Raw genomic sequence first — 25,981 nt, forward strand, 5'->3', positions numbered from 1 at the left:
AGCTCTCGCTATTTCGCTTCAAGGATGAATACTGCTGAACCCTAGATCTATTTAACTGCCCGATATGAGTAGTCTTTGTGTGAGTTCTCTGGGGTGAATGGCCCGTGGCCGGCCGGATCCAAAGGCACGATGTTATCGTGATAAAAGATAATACAATGTGGGTCTAATATATAGGAATTCTGGATCACCACTGCTCTATTGCTATTTATGATTCTGAATGAGATATTTAATACCACATCACACTATGCTCTCTCTGCAATACCGTAGCATGTTGTTGTTACTTGTTTAAGTGTTATAGTCTGGTTGTTGTAAGTATGTTATGCTTGCCCTAGGCAATGTTTAAATGTTAAAACATTGTAAAAACCAATAAAAAACTATTGAATTTAAAAAAAAAAACTCTGCCTGTCCATGAAAAACTTTTCAGGTCTGGGCACTTCTTTTTAATCATCTGAGAATGTTTTGTATCCATTTTGGGTCATGACAGCTGGTAGAGAGTATGCAGTTGTCAGCAAAAGAATTAATACTTGTAAAGGGAACAAGAGCTTCAGGAAGGATGAGACTGTCCCAGGAAGGAAATTTGCAAAATTTTTTTGGTTCTATTCAATGAATATAATGTATGGAGATTTTGGGGTAGTTGGATACAAAGATAAGGGATACTAGTGGGAGCCCAGGTTAGAGTTAAAGATCTTGCAGAAGAAGGACAAGTGATGACGGACAAGGCCAAAGCTACAGTCTTTTGAATGTTAACCATGAATCCCGAAATCTGACTATTATTGAGAGATCCTATCCATAATCTTAGTGAAGCAGTCATGAGGACTATACATAAAAAAGAGGAGGTCATCTGCAAATGCCAGCAATTTCAGGGCATGATGCCAATAGGAATGCCATGGAAGTTGTAAAACAACCAATTCACTTTTTTTTATTAGTTTGATGTATCAAAATGGTATAAGCCTCATTAAAGGCAGGGTAAGAGACATCCCCTTTGAAGAGACACTGACAAAGGTTAGTGATGGTGGGTACTAGGTCATCCATCATAAGTTTATAGTATTCCCCAAAGTTACCATTCAAACCATGTGATTTGTTCAGTTTGAGTGATTTCATGCCAGTCTAATCTTCTCCTCCCCAGTGTCAGCAGAGTGTAATCTTAGGGACATCATGTTTTCTAGTTTGCTGCTGTACCATATAAGACATTCACTTGCCAGCCTTACTCTCTATCTAAAACATTTTTTTTTAAATTTCCTCTGAGCTTCCAACAAAAGCAAGGCCTCAAGAAGCTGGCTATGATATATGGTCTTATTGGAGTCAACTAGGTAAGCTGAATTAGAATGATAGGCATCTTGGAACTTGCTTTTTAAGGCATGTCGTTCTTCCTTTTATTACCAATTCTTCCTGGACATATCTGAAATGACGTGCCCTCTCATCAATGTCTTGGACGCTTCCCAGAATAGATCAAGGTCTTCTCAGTTATCTACTGTATATTAGTATTATGTCTCAGGTAATCCTTAAAATCCTCACTATGATGTAGGCAGTATTTAGTGGGGGGTGGGGGGGACAGACCTGAGGAACTGTTCAAAAGAGATTGTGGAGTAGTCAGCTGTAACAATGTTAGCATTATGTGTACACATCATTCTAGAAAGCAAAGAATGAAAACATTGTGTAGTGATGGGACTCTCCTGTTCTGATTCAATGACCTGGGTCATGCATGTTGTGACTCAACATCAGCTGCATGCTATCTTGCAATGGGGGGCAGCAGGACAAGAGGGCAGAAGACCTATCAAGTAAGAGTCTAACAAAAGTCGCTGCCAACTATTAAGTTGGGTGTGCCACTCACCTCTTGTTTTGGACATAAGGGGCAGCCACACCGTCACCAATCCAGAAGCCAGTCAATTTAGCATAAAGGCCTTCCAACCTGCAATGATGCTATTTCAGTATTGAAGTTGTGGCAATTGGAGTAGTGGCAATTGGAGTAGTGTGTTACAGAGGAACCAGGCTTGTTTAGTTGAAAAACTCAGAGAAGTGAGGAGGATAGAAAATGTGTCTTCACTGCATAATTGACCTCAGTGCACTTCTCCCTTGCAGCCTGGTGTAGCTGGTAGCATGTGACTGATTAACCAGAGCATCTGTGAGGAACTCCCTTAACAACTTAAATGACATGGTCAGATCACATGCAACCGGGCTGCCCCAGTGTGTCCCCCATTTAAAAAAATGTTTTTGCAGATGTGCATAATATATTAGTTAAATATAGAAAAATACTTTTTAAACCATATTAAATAAAACTTTAAAAAACTAACAAAACAATGTTATGAACAGTCTTAAAGGGAAAAATTGCAGTTAAGTGGTTAAGAAGGCAGGGTGGGAGTGTCACCTGCCTATCGGTCTGGGTGTGGGGTGGGGGGGGGGGGGGGTGGACTCTACGGTAGAAAATCCTGTCTGCGACATTTGTCTGGGTGACCAAGGCCAGAAGAGCTTTACTGGTGCCTAGGGTAATGGTCTCTGTTAGTGATAGGGCTGTTTGGGAAGCATCTCTGAGGAGATGAGGATGTTTGTCAGTGTCTTGTGTGCACACATTCTGTATGACGGATACTGGTCCGCAGTTATCCTGACAAAATAAACTGTAGTGCCCAACTCAGTGATACATTCTGTGTTAGACTCAAGATGCAAGAGTATCACATTAATAGACAGCTGGATGCTTTCTAACTTCTTATCCATTTGATGGAAAAAGGGAAAATTGCCCAGAGGCTATCAGAGTTAAGGGAAGAGGAGTCATCTGAGGAGAAAGATGGCTGAGATTCCTCCAAAGACTCCATTATGTAAGCTGGGGAATGTATAGAGGACTGTAGTTTTGGTGTACCATGTTTGTATTCACACATTATCTGTGGTAAGGGAGTAGATATACCCAAAGTATCATAGAAAGAATACATAGCAAGAAATCAAAATCCCAGGCAGGCTACAATATGGGACTCCCTACTGAGTGTGACAGGCTACATTACATCCAGGTAATACGAGGTGTACATTAACATACAGTAAGGGATGGTCAGAGCCATCGGGGGCCCTGCTAATGAATGGGTGTGTGGCCTAAAAGGGGCATGTCCATCAGAATGTAATAATTAGTAATTGATTGTCAGAAAGTGAGGGAGGGCATGCGCCTCCTACCTTGCTTACGGGAAGCAGGTCCCTCCTCCTCGGCCGGCACCATCTTCCCAGTAATATATTGGAAGATGGAGAATGTGCACTAGACAATGTGCCAGAGTCTTTGATGTCAATGTGTGGGAGCCATCTTCCCGAAGATATCACTGGGAAGATGGCACTGACCTTAAGTATAGATATACTCAGGAGGGGAGGCAGCAGACCCGGGCCCCTTCAGCAGCCTGAGCCTGAGTAATTAGTACCTGACCCCCTCTGGGCACCACTGCATACAGTAAACAAAAAAGAGGAAGAAGACATAGCTAATTAGGAGCCAGAAATTTGCAGTTGGGAACTGGTGGAAACAAATAGGACAAAGTAAATAAGCGAATCTGCAACTTAAACCTTGTAATTAGTACAAACTACCAGTAGATGGCAGCAGACTACGCTTGATTAATTCAGTGTTAATATTTAATGGTAGATGTACAAATAATTAATAAAATTAATGTTTGGTGTTACAACATATGTGCCAAAACACTCTTATGTGACAATACACAATGATATTCAAACAACAACTACTATACTTTTTTTCACATGGTACATTCTTAACAGTGTAGCATCTACAATACTATAATTATATAGATTATTTGGTATTGCTTGTTCATTTTAAACAAATCATTTTTCTTTCCGTTCTTTATTTTAAATATTTTTTAGCTTTATGGGTGTTAGGAAAATTTCAAATAGTTTATAATAAAAGTATTGTTTTAAATGTAAATTTAATTTAATAATATTTTGATCTGTGCACCTATTGACTACCCCCAGGGGCGTAAGTTCAACCCAGTAGCCTGGAGGCAAGTTGGAGTTTGGTTCCCCCCCCCCCGCCTTAAAAAATTGTGTGTGTGTGTGTGTGTGTGTGTGTGTGTGTGTGTGTGTGTGTGTAATATATAACAGGGCATTTAAAAAAAAAAGGTTATTGAAACTTGTATGTTTGTGTATCTTATGTGTTACAGTAGAAATTGAGTAGCAGCCAATATGCCACAGTACGCGCCATCCGGGAAAGTGCATGTTGTGTGGAATATTATTTCCGACCTTACAGGACAGGAATGGCAGTTGGTTTTCTTCAGGAGCTAGAGAATCTGTAGTCCCTGAAGGAAACCAACTGACTGTAGTTGAAACGGCTGTCGGGCTGTTGCTGTCATCCTTATCTGACTGCATGGATTTTTTCAAAGTAAACATGAGTGCTGGTCTTTTTGTAACTTTTTTCTGAGAGGTTAGTTGGAGGAGCAGCTGTCACACTTGGATCACACAGGTGCTACTGTACACGCTGGTGCCCCTTCAGGGCTTGGAGCCCGGAGGTAGGCATCTCCATTGCTTCTGTGAGTTCCGCCCCTGACTACCGCTTTCTTTGTGTCCTTGGCAGCCAGCATTGCCAGTGTGTGCTGAGAGTGGGGAACTGACAGCTGTCGGCTGTCTATACATTCAGGATAGGGTCCGTGCAGTACTCTACGGTAGTACTACAGGAAGGAAGAATTGTCTAATTGTGGTGTACTTGTATATTAAAACTTAACTTTTCTTCAAGTGATATTAAGACATTTCTGTATTGTGTATTAGTATTAAAGTTTCGGCTAAATAATACATCAAAAGAAGTATACAAATGAGTAAGAAAAAAATATAAAAATAAAGTATATATGTGATTCAAATATTAGTGAGCAAGTACTATTGCTCAATTCTCTGAAAATTTTAGAGTTTCAAAGCTCACAGATATACTGTACCTACCTATCTATCATAGCAACTTTGTCACTGTGTAAGTTTTAAGGGTAACAGTGATTTTGGCTTTTAAATGATTGCCCCTTTAAAAGTCACCATAAAGTCAGTGATGCCTGCATCATGCTGATTATTACATTTACCTGTCAGTTTCAGGTCATTCCTAGAAGGGTTAATCAACAAATGCACTATACCAGTTGTTCCCAAACTGTGCACTGCGGCTTCCTGGGGTGCCGTAGCGCTCTCACAGGGGTGCAGTGGCAGGACAGGAGAGGGGTCGGGTTGGAGAGCAGAGCATGTGGGGGCTGTCAGTGGGAAGCAACAGGCAGTGAATCATGAGACTGTTTGCTGCTGAATGGGGTCCCACAACTCAATACCTGGCTGATCTGAGAAGCTGAGCGGCACTGGCGATTACAACTACATCAAGGTAAGGGGGGGGGGGGGGGTTGCAGTATAGATATCTACAGTATATTATAGGGAGGGGGCCACATAGTGAACTATGGGGGGATGGAAGTGTGCAATGAAAGACATGGTGGGGGCTGCAATGGGAGAGACATGGAGGTGACTTCAAACAGAGAGACGTGGGGAGCTGCAAAGGGATACACAGAGACACATGGTCGGGGCTGCACAGGGAGAGAAATGGAGGGGGCTGCAAAGGGAGAAGCATGCAGGGGACTGCAATGGGAGACACATAGAGGGGGCTTCAAAGGAAGAGACATGGAGGGTGCTACAAAGAAAGGCACAGAGACACATGGAGGTGGCTGCAAAGGGAGACACATGGAGGGGGCTGCAAAGGGAGAAGCATGCACGGGACTGCAATGGGAGACACATAGAGGGGGCTTCAAAGGAAGAGACATGGAGGGTGCTACAAAGAAAGGCACAGAGACACATGGAGGTGGCTGCAAAGGGAGACACATGGAGGGGGCTGCAAAGGGAGACACATGGAGGGGGCTGCAAAAGGAGAAACATGGAGGAGACTGCAATGGGAGACACGTGGAGGGGGCAGCAACGGGAGAGACAAGGAGGTGGCTGTAAAGGGAGAGAAATGGAGGAGACTGCAGTGGGAGAGACATTGAGGAGGCTGCAAAGGTAGACACATATACGGGGCTCGCAATGCTTAAGGAAAGGTTTAATGAGAATTTAATTTTTATAGGTTGCTGCGCTTGTGAAAAGCTGCTCGGATTGTGAGATTAAGAATAGGTTATTATGTACCAAGCGCTGTGTGGAAATGAGTGTAAAAAATTAATAAAATTATAAAAATTATTAAATAAATAATAAATAAAAAATGGAAAATGAAAAATGAAAAATAAACATTCAATAAAATAAATTAAAATAAAATAAAGGGAAAGAGGATTAGGGGTTAGGATTAATGCAATGTTTACAGCTCCTTTGTGGATATGTGGAGCCGAGCGACACTGTCTCTGCAGGAAAAGGATTCAGTCTTTTGAATTTAAAACTGTCCCTATCTTACCCTGGGAGTTGCTTCCAATGATTCCAGGGAAGGTGTAGCCGTGACAGTTTTCACTGTGTGTTCTCCCGCTGGCCGTGGTTGTTCCGCCTCGATTGCCGCGACCGGAAGTTCGGGTCCCCGCTTCCGGTTGTTCGTAAAGCGGCTGGTAGTAGCGGTTCTTGTGTCCTTTATGTCAGCTCCTTCTGTTCCTTAAGGAAAGGTGCCTCGCTCCACTACCGCTCCACTGCGCACAGGTTACTTTTCCCAATCGTAGTGCACGTGGATGGCAAAGTCATCCTTTTACATGTCGACTTTTTGCCCCTGTCGACCTAATGCATGTCTACCATTAGTGGTAGACCTATTGACTGTAGACCTTTTTAGTGTAGATCTAATAATCTACACCTGTCTCCCTTTGCAGCCCCCTCCATGTGTCTCCCTCCATGTGCACTGGGCCCTCAAAAGCTGTCCTGACCTAAATACTTGTAAAGTTATTTTGACCCAACTACTTTAAAAATGGTTGTTTTGCAGAGAAGCAAAAGAAAGACTGTTTATTATGTCTCTCTGGGGCACACTTTATTTTAATTGACTGATAGGTGAAGATGTGAAACTTATACAATGTATATGCAAGAATAAAACTTAACTTTTAATATTCTATACAGACGAAAAGATAATATGAAAAATATTGCTGTATAAATCAGCAAAATTGGTTAAAACAAGTATTAAATAACATGTGTTAAATAACGATAAGGTGATATGTCACTCACTTGATATGAAGTGGGTGGCAGAAAGTTTGTCTGTACACCCACTGTATTTTGAGCGAGTATTAATGTTCGACGTTTGTCAAAAGCGAAAATATGGAATTCTTGTTATCTCTATCAACTTATGATTTGATATACACCTGTACATTCATAAGAGAGATTCAAGAAAAACTGGCTTTTACGAATCCGGACTCCTATTGGACTAGTCAGCTGAGGTAAATACACTGCATTATTCACTTGCGGTAGAATTTGCTGATCGGCGCAAGCATTTTTTCTCTCGAAAATTACGGGCTTTAATTAGATAGCCCGATACTGACCATAGGTCAAAAATCCAGCCCATGTTTTTTCTGGAGAAAAACTATCAGGGCTAATTGAATACCAGCCATAGTCTCTGGGGTTTGACCCCTTGAGATGCAATATAAAGGATAATAATAATACTGTAGTTACATTGCAATATACAAATGCATTACAATTAGTTTCTTCCTGTAGTAGTCCAAGCCATATTTGAACACATTAATCAGGATCAACAAGGAAATTATTTCAGTGACTATGAACTGACAGCAGTGATCTGGCACTGAGTGAATTGCATGAAACAGTTTAAGAAAAATGAATATTGTGTGCTGGCAGCTCATTAAGATTCATTTACTGTTAAATCATCTGTCCAGTCTAATTCTGCTCTAGTTCAATGGTAGTACAATTCAGTGTAACGTTGCTGAGCGAGACCAGTGGAGCACTTATACACTTTGGACTAGCCCTGCTGCACCCTACCCCCAGCACATCATGGAAGAGGGACCCAGCGACCCAGGACTAGGACGCTGAGTGCCTGGTGCACCCTAAAGATCAGCTTGATGGCTCTCCAGCAGTGCCAGATTAGGGTCCACATGGACCTGGAGCTGAAATTTACAAAGGGCATATTGTGTGCGGCAACACAGGATGTGGCCTTCCTTCAACCACCTCAACTGCCCTCTCCTCTTCAGTATAATGTGAAAGTAATCAAACAAAAGGAAACCACTGTGTATAGCAGTGACGCTTAAAACACATAATAATGCCCATGGTATCAGTGCCGCTTATACACATAATGCCCACGGCAGCAGTGCTCTTATACACATAATAATGCCCACAGTATCAATGCCCCTTATACACATAATAATGCCCACAAGGTATCATTGCCGCTTATACACATAATAATGCCCATGGTATCAGTGCTTCTCATACACATAATGTCATGGTATCAGTGCCTCTAATACAAATAATGCCTATGGTAGCGGTGCCGCTTGTACACATAACATTGCCCAAAGTAGCAGTGCCGCTTATACACATAATGCCCAGGGTAGAAGTGTCGCTTATAGACATAACAATGCCCACTGTAGTAGTGTTGCTTATAGACATAATGCCCACGGTAGCAGTGCTGCTTATACATATAATAATGCACACGTTAGCAGTGCTGCATATACACATAATAATGCCCATGGTATCAGTGCTGCATATACACATAATAATGCCCATGGTATCATTGCTGCATATACACATAATAATGCCCACGGTAGCAGTGCTGCTTATACATATAATAATGCACACGTTAGCAGTGCTGCATATACACATAATAATGCCCATGGTATCAGTGCTGCATATACACATAATAATGCCCATGGTATCAGTGCTGCATCAGTAGCAGATCTTGCCACGGGCAAGCAGTACTTTTGCCCGGGGCGCCGCCTTCCGGAGGGCGCAGGGCGCCTTCCAGAGGGCACCGCACCAGGGCAAGATCCGCTGCTGCAGTGTGTGCCCCCCGGCCCCCGCTGTCACCCTGCTGCCGCTGGCCGCTGGGAAGGGAAACTAGACGCGTACGCGTCTAGTTTCCCTTCGTGGAGAGGTCCTTTACTGTGCGGTGCGCGATGACGTCATCGCGCACCGCACGGCCAAGGTCCTCTCCACGAAGGGAACTAGACGCTACGCGTCTAGTTTCTCTTAGTTGAAAGGACCTTTGATGTGCGGTGCGCGATGACGTCATCGCGCACCGCGCATCATTCCAGTCTGTACAGGGGGCGTAAATGACCACGCCCCCTGTATGAAGCCACGCCCCCCAATGCCGCCCGGGGCGCCAGAAGCCCTGGAACCGGCCCTGTGCTGCATATACACATAATAATGCCCATGGTAGCAGTGCCGCTTATAAACATAATGCCCACGGTATCAGTGCCACTTATACAGATAACAATGCCCACGGTAGCAGTGCAGCTTAAACCCATAGCAATGCCCACAGTATCAGTGCCGCTTATACACATATAATATCACCTCTCAGGGCACCACCAGCTCTACTCCTTGTGGCCCCATTCCCGCCGCAGCCCAGTGCCATTGGAAGGGGACCGCCCCATCTATTAATGCAGGAGCCATGGCTCTCAGAGAGGAGACAGCGCTGCCTGTACAGACAGTCCCATTGCCAGCGGAGGAACACGTACTGCCTCCACATACAACTGACGGACCACAGTTCCGCCCCACTTTAACCCCTTCCTACCACCACATATATACACACAGTACACAATACAGACACATACGGTACACACACACACACACACACACACACACACACACACACACACACACACACACACACACACACACACACACATTACTACAAACACATACAGTACACACATACACCCACCACCACATATACACACACAGTACACACTACACACGTATACAGTACACACACCCACCACCACTGAGTACACCACACACACACACACACACACACACACACACACACACACACACAGTACACCAACACACACTACACAAACATACAGTACACACATACACTCACCATACACTCACCAATGCTGCATATACACACAGTACACACACACACACACACACACACACACACACACACAACACCACATGTACACACACAGATATAGTACACCCACCCACTCCTGCTGAATACACACACACACACACACACACACACACACACACACACACACACACACACACACAGTACACCACCACATATGCACACAGTACATACTACACAAATTTACAGTACCCACATAAACCCATCACTGCTGTATATACACACAGTACACACACCCACCACCACATATACACACACAGTATACACGCATACAGTACACCCAACACCACAAAATACACACACACACACCACCATATATACAGCAGTACACACTACACACACAGTACACACACCTCAACATATATACACACACACCACCACATATACACCAACACACACCACCACATTAACATAAATGTAAATATAACTGTGCTGAGTGTGATATTTAAACAGCTCAATGATGCATGGCATAGAATACAACAATATATAATGAGCGCTATGTGTAAATAAAAATTATATATATATATATATATATGTGTGTGTGTGCGCGTGTGTGTGTGTGTGTGTGTGTGTGTGTGTGTAATAGAAGTATAGCGCCACTTGTGAGGGAAAACCCCCAAAATGATAGTCTAAGTTTGACAAAAAAACACTCCCTTATGGATAATAGGGCGTCAGCTGTCCCCTAAAGTTTCAGCATTGGTAAGGTGCTGTTTCAGATTGAGATAAAATGTCGGAGAATAGGGGTTCTGGCAACCAATGGTGTTTTACAAATATACTTAGAAGACTATAGTATAATTAAAAGGAGGGACGTAGTAAAACTTTTTTTATAATAACATTTTTTACAGTAAGTTTATTGCCAAGATACATATAATTTTTTTTTTAAAAAGACATATCTTCAAAACATAAATGCATATATCATAAAAAATGAAGTGGAGTTATATATATAAAAATTGTATACTAAAAGGACCGAGGAAAATGTATACGTTTTCTATAAAAAGTTTGAAAAAAAATATTTTTAGAAGCATATAGAAAGTATAAAAAGGAAGCAAAATATTTTTTTTGTATAAAAATGGCTTATCTTAGTATGGAGGGTCATACGGGAATGGCCAACGTGTTTCGTCAGTCGGACTTCATCACCCCTTGATGAAGTCAGACTGACGAAACGCGTTGGACATTCCCGTATGACCCTCCATACTAAGATAAGCCATGTTTATACAAAAAAAATATTTTACTTCCTTTTTATCCTTTCTATATGCCTCTAAAAATTGTTTTTAAAAAACTTTTTATAAAAAACGTATACATTTTCCTTGGTCTTTTTAGTATACAATTTTTATGTATATAACTCCACTTCATTTTTTATGATATATGCACTTATGTTTTGAAGATATGTCTTTTTAAAAAAAAAATGTTTATATGTATTTTGCCAATAAACTCATTGTAAAAAATTTTTTTATAAAAAAAGTTTTACTACGTCCCTCTTTTTAATTATACTATAGTCTTCTAAGTATATTTGTAAAACACCATTTGTCGCCAGAACCCCTATTCTCCCACATTTTATATATATATATATATATATATATATATATATATATATATACGTGGCTCCTGTAAAGAGAAAGATTAGCAAAAATGTTTACAACTCCTTTTAGGAGAAATTGGTGGATAATAGCTCGTGATGTTATTTTGCACAGTCCGTCAGTTTCTCCTCACTTTCCCTACCTTTGATCTTTATAGTAGTTAAGAGTCTGTAGGTACGTCCCGTGTGCAGTCCATGTCTGACTGGCGTGTCAGTGGCAGCAGTCTCCGGCTAATGGCGTCACTCTGGCAGGCGGTGAGGAACGGTGCAGTTTGTGCTAGGTAGTAGCGCTTCCCCTCCACAGCCTACACACACACCACCTCAATATACACACACACACACACACACACACACACACACACACACACACACACCATAAACATACAGTACACACACACACACACACACACACACACACACACACACACACACACACACACACACACACACACACCATAAACATACAGTACACACACACACCACCACCACCACCACCACCACATATACACACTACTGCTGCATATACGCACACACAAACACACACACACACACACACACACACACACACACACACACACACACACACACACACAGTACACCAACACACCCACCACTGCTGAATATACACATACAGTACACACACCACCACATATACACACACCACTGCTGCATATACACACACAGTACACCAACACACCCACCACTGCTGCATATACACACACAGTACACCAACACACACCACTGCTGCATATACACAAACAGTACACCAACACACCCACCACTGCTGAATATACACATACAATACACAAACCACCACATATACACACACACACCACTGCTGCATATACACAAACAGTACACCAACACACCCACCACTGCTGCATATACACATGCAGTACACCAACACATCCACCACTGCTGCAAATACACACACAGTACACCAACACACACCACTGCTGCATATACGCACACACAGTAGCGGATCTTGCCACGGACAAGCAGGACTTTTGCCCGGGGTGCCCCCTTCTGGAGGGCGCCGGCGCCATCCGGAGGGCGCCACACCATGGCAAGATCCGCTACTGTGCCCCCCGCTGCCGCTGTGTCCCCCGCTGTGAAGGGAACTAGACGCTATCCATCTAGTTTCCCTTCGTGGAGAGTACCTTTGCTGTGCGATGCGCGATGACATCATCGCCCACCACACAGCATTGTGGGACTGGCACAGACGCAAGGGGTCATGATTGACCTCTATGCTGTGCTATGGGAGAGACGTCATGACATCTCTCCCATAGATCCGAGGAGAGGAGTGGCGCCGGCGGAGGTCTGCAACGTCAGTAGCGGGGATTGTAAGTATTAATTTTTTTTTAAGCGGCGCTACTGGGGGCACAAATGGCGCTACTGGGGGCACAAATGGCACTACTGGGGGCACAACTCTACAGGGTGCGTAACTGACCACACCCCTGTATGAAGCCACGCCCTATTTTCCGCCCGGAGTGCTACAAGGGCTAGAACCGGCCCTGCGCACACAGTACACCAACACACACACCACTACTGCATATACACAGAGCCGGCTCTAACCAATATGATGCCCTGGCAAGATTTTGGCTGATGCCCCCTAGCACCGCGCTAGTTCTGCAGGAGATGACTGGCATGAGTCAGCTGGCAGCTCTACTAACGTTGGGCGCCTTTTGTTTATGAAAATGCATCTTATTTGCATTACTGTGTGGCTAGGATGTACAAGCAGCTTCCGCTGATAAAAATGATATGCAGCATGCCTATATTCTGTGTGCGACTGCGGCTGTATCTGCATACGAAATGCTACATTACAGTGATTTCCAGGAATACACTGCAACGTAGCATTTCGTATCAGATACAGCCGCAGTCACACACATTTTAATCAGCAGAAGCTGCTGGTACCCCTAAGCATACCAAATGCCCTAGGCATTTGCCTAGTTTGCCTATGCCTAAGGCCGGCTCTGCATATACACACAGTACACCAACACACACACCACTGCTGCATATACACACACACACCACTGCTGCGTATGCACACACAGTACACCAACACACCCACCACTGCTAAATATACACACACAGTACACCAACACACACCACTGCTGCATATACACACACAGTACACCAACACACACACCACTGCTGCATATACACCATACTTACCTACTCTCCCGGAAGCTGCGGGAGGCTCCCGTTTTTTGGGGTAGCCCCCCGGACCCCCGGAAGAGTTGGCAGGTCTCCTGCATCCTGCTCGCACCCTAGTGATGCGGGCAGGATGGAGAGATAATCTACCGTATTCATGGGTCCGTCGGGTGGGGAAGAGGTTAAAATTAAGCAAATCGCGATGGTGATGTCACAGTCCGGCCCTGCCCCCCGAGAGACTCCTGCAGCGTCTCCTCCCCAGGGCTTCTCCCGGAGAGGAGAAATATAATGTAGGCAAGTATGATATACACACACAATACACACACCACCACATATACATACACAGTACACACTACATAAACATTCATTACCTGGCTTCATGCAGCAGCTGCAGCTCCTCGTGTAGTCTGGGGGCGGAGCTTGTGACAGGCTCAGGACCCCAGAGAAGGAGACACTGGAGGGGAGGGGTGGCCACCACACTGCCTGCACGGCTCTCTGAATTCTGAACTCAGAGAGCTGTGCAGGCAGTGTGGAGGAGGCGAGGTAGGGGAGAGAGGGCAGCCGCTTCTGCTGGCAGTGTGTGACAGGAAAAAAATTTCTTCCTGTCAACACTGTCAGTCTCCTGTGGGCCTATTTTCAATGGGAGGCCTGGAGCTGCAGCCACATCCGCCCCATTGTTAATCTGGCTCTGCTCTCCAGGCTGCAGGAGTACAGGGTGTCGGTCACTCCACCTGATGAACATAGTAACATAGTAACATAGTATCTAAGGTTGAAAAAAGACAATTGTCCATTGAGTTCAACCTATTTGTGGTCTCCTATGCACGATTATTTTGTATAAAATTTTGACTGAAGTTGATGACTGCCGTTACGTTTTACCCCTTTTTTTTATAATAACCATAGTGCGTGACTATGTCCCGTAACCCTGGATATCCTTATCCATTAGGAATTTATCTAACCCATTCTTAAAGGTGTTGACTGAGTTGGCCATTACAACTCCCTCAGGCAGGGAATTCCAAACATGTATCGTCCTTACCGTAAAAAAAACCTTTACGCCGTATTGTGCGGAATCTCCTCTCCTCTAACCTGAGCGAGTGTCCACGAGTTCTCTGAGTTGATCTAACCAAAAACAGGTCCTGCGCAAGAACTGTATATTGTCCCCTTATATATTTGTAAATGTTGATCATGTCCCCTCTTAATCTCCTCTTTTCCAGTGTAAATATGCCTAGTCTTGCAAGCCTTTCCTCGTATTCCAGCGTCTCCATACCCTTAATTAGTTTGGTCGCCCGCCTTTGAACCTTTTCTAGCTCCAGGATATCCTTTTTGTAGTAAGGTTCCCAGAATTGTACACAGTATTCAAGGTGTGGCCTCACAAGTGATTTATATAATGGGAGTATAATACTCTCGTCCCTAGCATCAATTCCCCGTTTTATGCATGCTAATATCTTATTAGCCTTCTTTGCTGCAGTCCTACTTTGGGTACTACTGCTTAGTTTGCTATCTATGAGGACACCTAAGTCCTTTTCCAGTACAGAATCCCCTAATTTTACCCCATTTAGTAGGTAGGTGTTATTTTTGTTCTTGTTACCACAGTGCATTACCTTACACTTGTCTGTATTGAAGCGCATCTCCATTTCGCTGCCCAAGCTTCTAGTTTAACTAAGTCATTCTGAAGCGACCCAGCATCCCCCTCCGCATTTATAACTTTACACAATTTGGTATCATCTGCAAAAATTTACACCATGCTCTCTAGACCTTCTGTTAGGTCGTTAATGAAAATATTGAACAATAGCGGTCCTAATACTGAGCCTTGCGGCACACCACTTAGCACTTCAGTCCAAGTTGAAAAAAAAAGATCCATTAACCACAACGCGCTGCTCCCTATTATTTAACCAGTTTTTGACCCAAGTGCATATTGTGCTTTCTAGCCCTGATTCTTGTAGCTTGTAGATAAGCCTCATGTGTGGTACAGTGTCGAATGCTTTGGCAAAATCTAAAAAGATTACATCCACCTCTTTACCCTGATCTAGGTTTGCGCTTACTGATTCATAAAAGCCAAGTAAGTTGGTTTGACAGGATCTGTCCTTCATAAACCCATGTTGATTCCTTTTAATTACCTTATTGACTTCAAGGAACTTCTGAATATCTCTTAGAATACCTTCCAATACTTTCTCCACTATAGATGTAAGACTAACTGGTCTATAATTACCTTGTTCAGCTTTACTTCCCTTTTTGAATATAGGCACTACTTCCGCTATACGCCAGTCTTTGGGAACCATACCTGATATTACTGAATCCTTAAAGATCAAAAATAGCGGTTTTGCAAGTTCAGAGTGAAGCTCCATTAGAACCCTTGGGTGAATACCATCGGGACCTGGTGACTTATTAATCTTTAAATGTTTTAATCGGTCACAGACTACTTCCTCGCTTAAATAAGTACCTATCAGTGGGATATTCTCATTATTGAGAAAATGTGTTAGTCCCTGAATTGGGTCCTCTCTAGTAAATACTGTTGAAAAAAACTAATTTAGTGTGTTCGCTATGTCATTATCATTTTTGCTTAAGACTCCCAACTTGTCTTTTAAAGGGCCTATACTCTCTTTCTTTACTCTCTTGCTATTAATGTATTTAAAGAATTTTTGGGGATTCACTTTGCTTTCTTTTGCTACTAGTTTTTCAGTTTCTACTTTAGCCGGTCTTATTTCCTTTTTGCATATTTTGTTACATTTCTTATAGTGCTGAAATGACTCTGCTTCCCCATCAGATTTGTATTTTTTAAATGCTCGCCTTTTCTTGCCCCAAAGTTCCTTTATCTTTTTGTTAAACCACATCAGTTTATGATTTTTATTCCTTTTTTTGCTGCTCGTAGGAATAAATTTGAGTGTATTTTTAGGTAGCAGGAATTTTAGAATCTCCCATTTCTCCGTAGTATTTTTTCCTAAAAACAAACCTTCCCATTCAATATCCCTGAAAAATACCCTCATCTTTTCAAAATTCGCTTTGCTAAAGTTTAGTCCTAGTTGAGCCAGTATAGGGCTGTTTATGAAAACTGATATTAAATGTGACCATATTGTGGTCGCTGTTTCCTATGGGTTCCCCTACTATAATACCTGATACCAAATCCCCATTGTTTGTTAATACCAGGTCTAAGATTGCATTGTACCTAGTTGGTTCCTCAATTAGTTGAACTAAGTAGTTATCATTAAGTGTGTTGCTCAAACCTAGCTGCAGGCTGAGTAAATATGGCTTCATTGAGATGTGTGACAGATAGGATGCAGAGGAGAAGTGCCTATCTTAAAGATACAGTATCAACTATAACTATGGAGGTGGAGGGAGATTCTTTGAGCATGCACAGTTTGTTTAACAAGCTGGAACATCTCTGCACAGCAGAGATGCGACATTGGTGGGACCAGGTTACTTTACAAAAATACTTGGACAATAGTCTAATACCTAGAGGTTTAAGAATATTGAAAACATCCACTTTTAGTGAAGATAAATCCTTCACGGAAGATTGGAATCAGATATTGGATTCATGCTCAAGGAATCTCATGAAACTCCTCATTCGATATAGAGAGGAAAAAGTTAAAGAACTACAGGTGGAAATTGAATCCACACAAAAGGCACTGAAAGTGTTTGAGAATAATTCAGACTTTGTAGAGAGAGACATTAGAGTGAATAAAAAGATAGAAAATTATGAACAGGTTCTTGTGACACGCAAGGAAAATAAAATCAGCAGGGATAGACAAGATTACCAAAAAGGAGAAATTCATAGTTACAATAGGAGGAATAATACGGGCCAGTTGGAATATAGGAGAAATTACAACACTCCCAATGAGGTCTATAGAAAACCTTATCATGCACAGTGAAAACAGCGATCTAGATATGGTTCTAATAATAGGAAAAATCAATTAGAAAGACCATCAGCCTACGTCCCTCAGAATAGAAGACCCCCCAGGGATGGATATAGACATGTGAATTTTATGCATAAAAACAGATATGAGGTTCTTAATGATTATGAATCTCCTATTCATCAGCCCTCACCGAGATATTATCAAAACTTTAGACAGTCAGAAACTGAAGATGATCTGGATATGTCTCCCCGAAGTGACGTTTTTTTAGAGAAACGTTTCCTACCCCACTCCAGGTTTCCAACAGGAGGGGGACAAAAAAGACCAAGGGAAAACGGAAAAGGGGAAGTAGGGGAGGGAGACGAAAATCCCACCAAAAATCTGTGCACAAGATAAAACCTACTGGTAGAGGAATTTTTAATTTATCTGACAAAAGTCTAAATGAATATGAGCTTGCCCTACTTGAAAAGGGATTGAATTTTGCCCCGGTAATGAAACCCAACCTTTTTAGTCTGTTTGTTGACCTTAATAGATATGTTAGGACTCTCAGTCGCAAACGTTATTTTGCAATAAAAACAATTAAACAGAAAGAAATTGTAGGGACACCGATTATTTTAGATCAGGAGGATAACATAGCAATTGAGGCATTAGAACTCCTACAACAAGAAGGGGGTTCTAATAATGAGGATACTATAAAAATATATAATATAAAAAATAGTTTTTCACAAAGAAAAAAAATCAGAGTTTTATCCTTTACAATACAGAGGTCCCTTCATTGAGAGTTTCTACAACAGCACTTTAGAACACTTCAAAAACATGTGTGAACTGTCAGAAAAGAAAAAGTTTAAGGACAATCTTAATAAAGGTGAAAGAAAGGCAATAAAAACTCTATACTCCGATAAAAATATTATTATTAAGCCAGCAGATAAGGGGGGTGGGATCGTGATACTCAATACGGAGGATTACCTATTTGAGGTTAATAGACAACTATCTAATGAACATTATTATAGGAAATTGGATCGCGATCCCACCCCCCTTTTTCAAAAACAGCTCTCAGACCTATTAACTATGGGTCTGGAAGTTTGTGCAATAAATAAAGATACCTATCACTTTTTATTTAATGCACATCCCATTATTCCCACTTTTTATTATTTACCCAAGATACACAAATCCCTCACTACACCTCCTGGTCGTCCTATTATTTCTGGTGTGGGGTCCCTCACTAGTAATTTATCACTTTTTGTTGATCACTATTTACAGGACCATGTAAAAAATCTGCGGTCCTATATTAAAGATACCACCCACTTTTTGAACTTAGTGAACACTGTTCCCTGGAAACAAAATTATTTACTGATGACTTGTGATGTAGAAGCATTGTATTCAAATATTTCACATACACTGGGAATAAAAGCAGTAGAACACTATCTTCTACAAGATCACAACATGTCATCACAATTACGGAGTTTTATTTTACAATCTATAAAATTCATTTTGGGTCACAATTGTTTCACGTTTGATTCACAGTTTTTTTTGCAGACACGTGGTGCTGCGATGGGGGCGGGGTTCGCTCCGAGCCTAGCAAATCTCTTTATGGGAAGATTCGAAGAACATCATATATGGGGGGGGCCATACGAAGCGAACCTCGCCCTATATGGCAGATTTATAGATGATTTGTTTTTTATTTGGGATGGGGACTTATTTTCTGCACAACAGTTTGCTTCTAATTTAAATAACAACGAGTTTGGTTTGCATTTCACGTGTACTATACATGAAACCTCGATTAATTTTTTGGACATTTCACTATATGTCACTGAGGGAAAATTAATTACTCAAACATATATTAAGCCGGTCGACCAAAACCGATATCTGAACTTTACCAGTTCACACAAAACCTCATGGAAAATTAATATCCCGAAGGGGCAATTTATAAGATTAAAGAGGAATTGTGGTGTAGATAGTAATTTTAAGGAACAGGCGGCTAAATTATATCAATCATTTCTAGAACAGGGATATCCGGATAACATATTACAAAAGGCCCTGACAGAGGTCAATGAAATTGATCGAGTAAACCTCCTTAAGACTTCTAAAAAATCTAAAAGTAAGAACAATACAGATAGGACTGCTCTGTTCACTACGCAATATAACAACTGTGCATTTAAAATCAGGTCTATTATAAAAAAGAATTCAGCTCTACTTAAATTGGATAACATACTACGTGAAAATGTGGACTTGGAAGGTACAGTAATTTTTAGAAAATCCACAAATTTACAATCATTACTAGTGAAGAGTAATTTTTCTAAAGAACAGGTTATCAATAAAACGTGGATACCAGAACGCCCTAAGGGGTTCCATGTTTGTGGAAAACCCACTTGTACTACTTGTAAACATGCTCTGAGAAAAACTACAGAGTTTACTTCAAATAGTAATGGAAAAATATTTACTATAAAATTTTTTATGAATTGTAGATCTACATATATTATTTACATAATTCAATGTAGTTGTGGAAAGCAATACGTAGGAAGAACTACACGTATGTTGCACACTAGATTCATGGAACACTGGCGGAATATAAATAAGGGAATCAAGACCCATCCCCTCTCAAGCCACATTTCACAATGCATGAAATCAGACACCTTTGGTAGCATTAATGTTAGGGCTATTGAAACCATCAAAAATACAAAAAGGGGTGGTGATAGATTTAACTTGCTTTGCAGAAGAGAAGCATTTTGGATCTATAGACTAGAAACACTAGTACCATATGGACTTAATGATACAGTGGAGCTTAACAACATCTGATATCTGTTTTAGTGTCTATACAATCATTGGGGGTAGTTCTATACATATAGATGCGTCATGCATGTATATGTGGATTCGTATATATATGACGGCATCAATTCTGTTCTAACTGGAATTCTCCCTTTGTTAATATACATACAATTACAATAAAATGTATATATACAGGCTTATATCGGTGACGAGTTTGTATATATATATAGGAGGTTCCTAGATATACATACTATATACCTATTGTATAGATCTATAAAATAGTTATACTATTATGGTAATAAATTGATATGTTTATATGAGTTTTTTCTCTCTCTCTCTTTTTTCCTCGTCTTATGAAACCTACTATATATATTATAATTGGGTAGAGTTTCTAAATATTTTAATGTTTTGTTACTTCACCTCTGCTAAGTTAATAATTTATGGTGTTTATATAAACGGTCTAGTAAGTGTAAACATATTTCAATGAAGCCATAAACACACTATGAAATAATTTTGTGATTTTAATGTGCATATCGTTTTAAGCAGTGAGAGGCTGTCTGTATTGATAAGGGTTAAAATAGGAGAGGTCAAATTAAACCTCATACAGGTGTATTGAATTGCTAAATGCTTAAAAACATACTCCTATGCAGACAACCTCACTAGGTTCTGAGGAAGCTGCCGAGTTGATTTAAAGGCAGAGAAACGCGTAAACCTTTCTACATTTTCTACCAAAAGCCGGTATTTCATCTATTTCATCTATTGCCTCTTATGGCTAGAAAGCTTGTTGGCATATGAGGAGAAGCGGCGCTGGGTACAGCAGACCACCGCGCGGCTCATGGACAGTGTGGAGATCGATACTGCAGCCACAGAGGGAAACAATCAGGAGACGGCTGTGGCTCTAAGCAGCGTGCACCGTAGAGTCTGACACCTCAGTTCAGAGGGAGCAGACCGAGAAGCGGCTGTGGGAGAGATTAGCGCTGGAGGCAGCGCCGGCACCGAAGCTTGGAAGCGGTGTGTGGTCCGGGGGAGAGGATGAGGTGAGCACTTCATTATATACCTCATACAAATGGAATTATTGCCGCACAGCTCTCCCATTACCAAGTAAAACCATCACTTGCATAAAAAAGGAAAACTGTGCCTCCCCTGCACCTTAACAAATAAGAGACTGCCTTATAGTGAACTATACTGGGTATATTAATATTCAGTTTGAGTATTGCACACAAGACAGCTCATTATCTGAATATACCTCATTTCCAGATAGGTCCGCATTAAAAGGAACTGCTACCAGCGGACGGGAAGAGGGACTATTATCATTGAGCTGGGTATATACATCGGTGCAATAGATCCCAAGTGCCTCGATATTTGTCTGCTATAAAGGACATTCTGATAAATAATTTTTTTTTTATACAGGAATAAATTTGTTTTATATTTTAAGGATTGTATAAATCATGTAATGCATTTCAATGTACTTACCGGCCGGTATTAATATAAATAATCGTTTTTATTGCTTAAAATAAAATATTATTAATTATATATATTGTCATAGTACGTGTGTACTAATAATATTCTCATATCAGCGCCTCTACCCTCTTTCCACTTGTGGAAAGAAATTTTCTAGTCTTTTTGTCAATTTGTGGGAAGAGCTTACCCACTTTAGAGGCTGCAGATATTGGAATATTATCAGCTTGCGCTGGGTTATCTTTCTTTTTTATGTTTAAAAACATATTTCCCCTAGCAGTATCACATGAATCGTTTTTCCAGTTTATCTCTGGATAGTTAAAATCTCCCTTCACTACTATGTCTCCTACTCCTGCTGCTCTTTCAATTTGCTTTAGTAACAATTCCTCATCAGATACGTTGATACCAGGCGGCTTATAGCATACACCCAATACTAACTTTTTTATTCCTTTTTCCCCGCATGCAATTTCTACCCATAATTTCTCGACAGTGTCTACAGTCTCCTCCTGAATATCTTCCCGTATATCAGGTTTTAAAATGGCTTTACGTAAAGACACACTCCTCCACCCTTTTTATTTAGTCTGTCTCTCCTAAACAGTGTATAGCCCTCTACATTGACTGTCCAATCATGAGATTCGTCCCACCAAGTTTCAGTAATGCCTATAATATCATACTGTTTGCTTTCTGCAAGTATTTCTAGTTCGCCCTTTTTACCAGTAATGCTTCTAGCGTTTACATACATACAACTAAGATAAGTATTTTCCCTTGTGTTAGGGACATCTTTCACCTTATGTAGCAATGATGACCTGTAATCGTCATTGGTTAGTGCTTTGGTAAAATCTCTTTTAGTACCCATGTTAGTAACCTTACCGCCTGCTCTTACCCTCCCCCCAACTTTTCCCCCATTTCGTTTACTACCGCCATCTCCACTATTCTCACTGCACACCCCGTAGTTTCTAGCTAAACCCTCCCCCCAGGCTCCTAGTTTAAAATCTCCTCCAACCTTCTAACCATCCTTCCCCCCAGCACTGCTGCCCCCTCCTCAGTCAGGTGCAATCCATCACGACAAAAGAGATGGCGTCTGACTGAGAAGTCCGCCCAGTGTTCCAGGAACACAAACCCCTCTTTCCTGCACCAATCCCTAAGCCACACATTTACCTCCCTAATCTCCCTCTGCCTCCCTAGACTAGCGCGTGACACGGGTAATATTTCGGAGAATATTACCTTAGGAAAGGAACTTAAGGCAAGGACATCTAAGTCCCTATAGTCTTTCTTAAGGACATCCCACCTTCCGCTAACTTTGTCATTGGTGCCAATGTGCACCAAGACCGCCGGGTCTTTCCCAGTCCCTCCCAACAATCTATCTACCCGGTCCGCGATGTGCCGTACCCGAGCACCCGGGAGACAACAGACTGTACGGCGATCACGGTCCCGGTAGCAGGTTGTCATTTATTTACTAGTTTGACTCAGCTGCAGTGTAACACAGGTTTAACCACTTAACTGACGATTTATTTTGCCAAAAACCACTCCGAAATTGTCGGGTTTTTTAATGAGTAAATTAGGCGAAGAACATGACTTTAACCCTATCCCAAATGATTTTAGTTAAAAAAAAAAAAAAGTTTTTTTTTTAATGTTTATTTTTTAAATAGTTTTTCAGAAACATCTAACGGGATCATCGCGACCATCGGAACATCGGGAACATTGCAACCATCGCGGCTTTCATTTTGAAAGCCGGGACAGCCTGCAGGTATACAGGGGGGGTCTGGGGGTGGCTTGGGAGGGTTCATTTACTCTCCCCAACGGCTGCCATTGTCTGCAGCCGCTGGAGGGGGATGATCCTGCCGTGCTGGCCGATCAGCAGTGATCGGCAGCATGACAGACACAGGGGGAGAGTGCAGGAAGGCAGAAGGACGTTCCAGTCCCTCTGCCAGCAGCAGCGGAGGGAAGTTTATCTTCCCTGCCGCTGCTAACACTCTCTATCTGATTGGTCGCATCCTGTGCGACCAGGTCAGATAGAGCACTTGCAGGCATGGTTGCATCTGATGTGACCATGCCAGGCAAGTGGTTAATGTAATAGGCATATATAACACAGTGGGGTAGATTCAAATGTTTGAAAAGTCAGTTGGGAGTCTGTTTTTTCCTATCTAATAGACAGGAAAAAACAGACATCCAACCGACTTTTCAAACATTTGAATTCCACCCAGTAAGTTCTATGGATCCAGCCAGGACATGCAGGGTTTAACGTAGCATGTGTGTGTGTAGAAGGGAGTTCACAGCTGTATATGTACAAACAGCACTAACAGTGGCGTATGCACCACGTTTGCATACAATGGAGGTGACACAGTGGGTCTCTCCTGCATAAGTAGCAGCCTCTCTGAGGAGACTGTCAGCATACCCTCCAACATTTTACACACAAAGATCGGTACAAATTAGAAAAGGGCGCCACTTTTCCTATACTTTCAATGGAAGTTTGGAGAGCCAAAAATCGGTACAGCCCCCCCAAAAAAAGGTACTATACCTGCTAAAAAGGTACAGTTGGAGGGTATGTGTCATGGGCTCTATAGGGGATGGAGCTGAAGATGCGTGAAGGCACTGTACAGGTGGAGTAGTGCATTCAGGTCGGAGGTTGCGCTGTGATACAAATCTCAGAGTTCCAGTAGCAATGGGAGATGAAAAAGAGCTCACCGGGAAGTGGCTGATGCCTGCAATTTGGAGGATATTACATTTACCCTTAAAAGTTAAAGCATACTGTAGCGGTCACAAAACAGAACTACACTATACAGTAACAGAAATGCTAGAATATAAATATTCAGAGGAAGAACACATGCCTGTAATACTATTTTGATCCACTGCCACTACACTATGGTCACTGACTATGTGGACTAGTGGAAAAACTGAAGTAATTTGAATAGAGTATAAATTTCTAATAATGAACCAGCATTAGCATTTGGCAAAATGGGTCTCCCCTAGTGATGAACTTACGGCCCTGTGTGCTACATGTAAATAAGTTGTGATTATGGGATTCATTTAGAGTTGTATGCTAATGCAATTGGAAGTGAAGTAGCCACCCAGAAATGAAAAGAGCCTCCCACTGGAGTGATCGCAGATACATTCGCAACTGCGTGCACAATCACAGCTTCAGTGGCGGAAATTACGAGTTGTGGGCCCAGGTGCTAATATATGCGCTGGGCCCCCCTCTTCTGCCCTACAGGGAGAATCAGCAGGGTGACTGGGGAGAAGCAGTGGGTGACAGCAGCAGGGGCTGTGGGTGACAGCAGCAGACACTGTGGGTGACAGTATGGGGGCCATGGATGATGGAGAGTCAGATGGCGACTGTGGCATTACTGGGTGACAGGATGAGGTGTCTAGGAGTGATAGAGGGTGATAGGGAGACGTAGATGGGTGATTGAGGAGGCAATGGGTAATGGGGAGGCATAGGGTGGTGGGTGGTGACTGGGGTGTCAGAGATGGTGGATGGCAGGGAGAGGTAGTAGGTGATGGGGAAAGGCAGAGGGTGATGGGGAAAGGCAGAGACTGGCAGGTGGTGATTGGGGAGTCAATGGGTGACAGAGAGATAGAGGGTGATGGGGAGAAGGTTGCAGGGAGAGGCAGTGGGTGATTGGAGAGTCAGTGGGTGAGAGGAAGAGGCAGATGGGTGACAGAGGAAGGCAGAGGGTGATAGTGAGAGACTGTGGGTTACGAGAGAGGGTGTGGGTGACAGTGAGAGAGGCTGTGGGTGACGAAGAGGCAGGTAGTGACAGGTAGAGGTGGCTGGGAGAGGTTGAGGGTAAAAGAAAGGCAGTGGGTGACAAAGGGAAGGCAGTCGGTTATAAGGGAAGGCAGAGAGTGACAAGAAGATAGTGGGTGATGGGGAGAGGCATAGGGTGAGTAGAGAAGGCAGAGGGTGACCGGGAAGAGGCAGTGGGCAACTGGGGATAGGCTGTGGGTGACAACAACAGTGTTTTCCAAAGAATTTTGCTGGCCAGCATTATGAGGATGGGGGAAGGGAAGCGGGGTGGGGCTGTTAAAGTGAGCACTCTGGAGGAGGGGTAGACCTGATGTCTGCGATGGCATCATGTCTCAGGGTCCCCTGGGGGCCATCTTTACCTTTACAAATGTGATTGGAGTCTGAGGGGGGCATCAGCTTGTCTGCTCATTAGCGGCCTTGGTCACACACTTTGTGTGCTGCTGCATGTGAGAACTGGAATACAACCTGCTTTATCTGGGACA

General features: G+C 42.4%; 1 protein-coding gene across 3 annotated transcripts in view; it reads left to right on the plus strand.

The window, feature by feature from the left end:
- The window catches only part of LOC134944656 (intelectin-1-like), a 199,400-nt gene that overhangs the window by 94,521 nt on the left and 78,898 nt on the right, over positions 1-25,981 (plus strand). Inside the window, exon 1 of one of the 3 annotated variants that reach the window (XM_063933415.1) lies at positions 21,202-21,330. The exons of 1 other annotated variant lie outside the window; for it this stretch is intronic. The gene's annotated coding sequence lies outside the window, so the exon portion shown is untranslated. Of the gene's footprint in view, positions 1-21,201; positions 21,331-23,405; positions 23,499-25,981 lie in introns of those variants that run through there. One more of the 3 variants, XM_063933416.1, reaches the window with a different exon arrangement.

The sequence above is a fragment of the Pseudophryne corroboree genome, chromosome 7, assembly GCF_028390025.1.
Source record: "Pseudophryne corroboree isolate aPseCor3 chromosome 7, aPseCor3.hap2, whole genome shotgun sequence".
In the NCBI taxonomy this organism is placed as follows: domain Eukaryota; kingdom Metazoa; phylum Chordata; class Amphibia; order Anura; family Myobatrachidae; genus Pseudophryne; species Pseudophryne corroboree.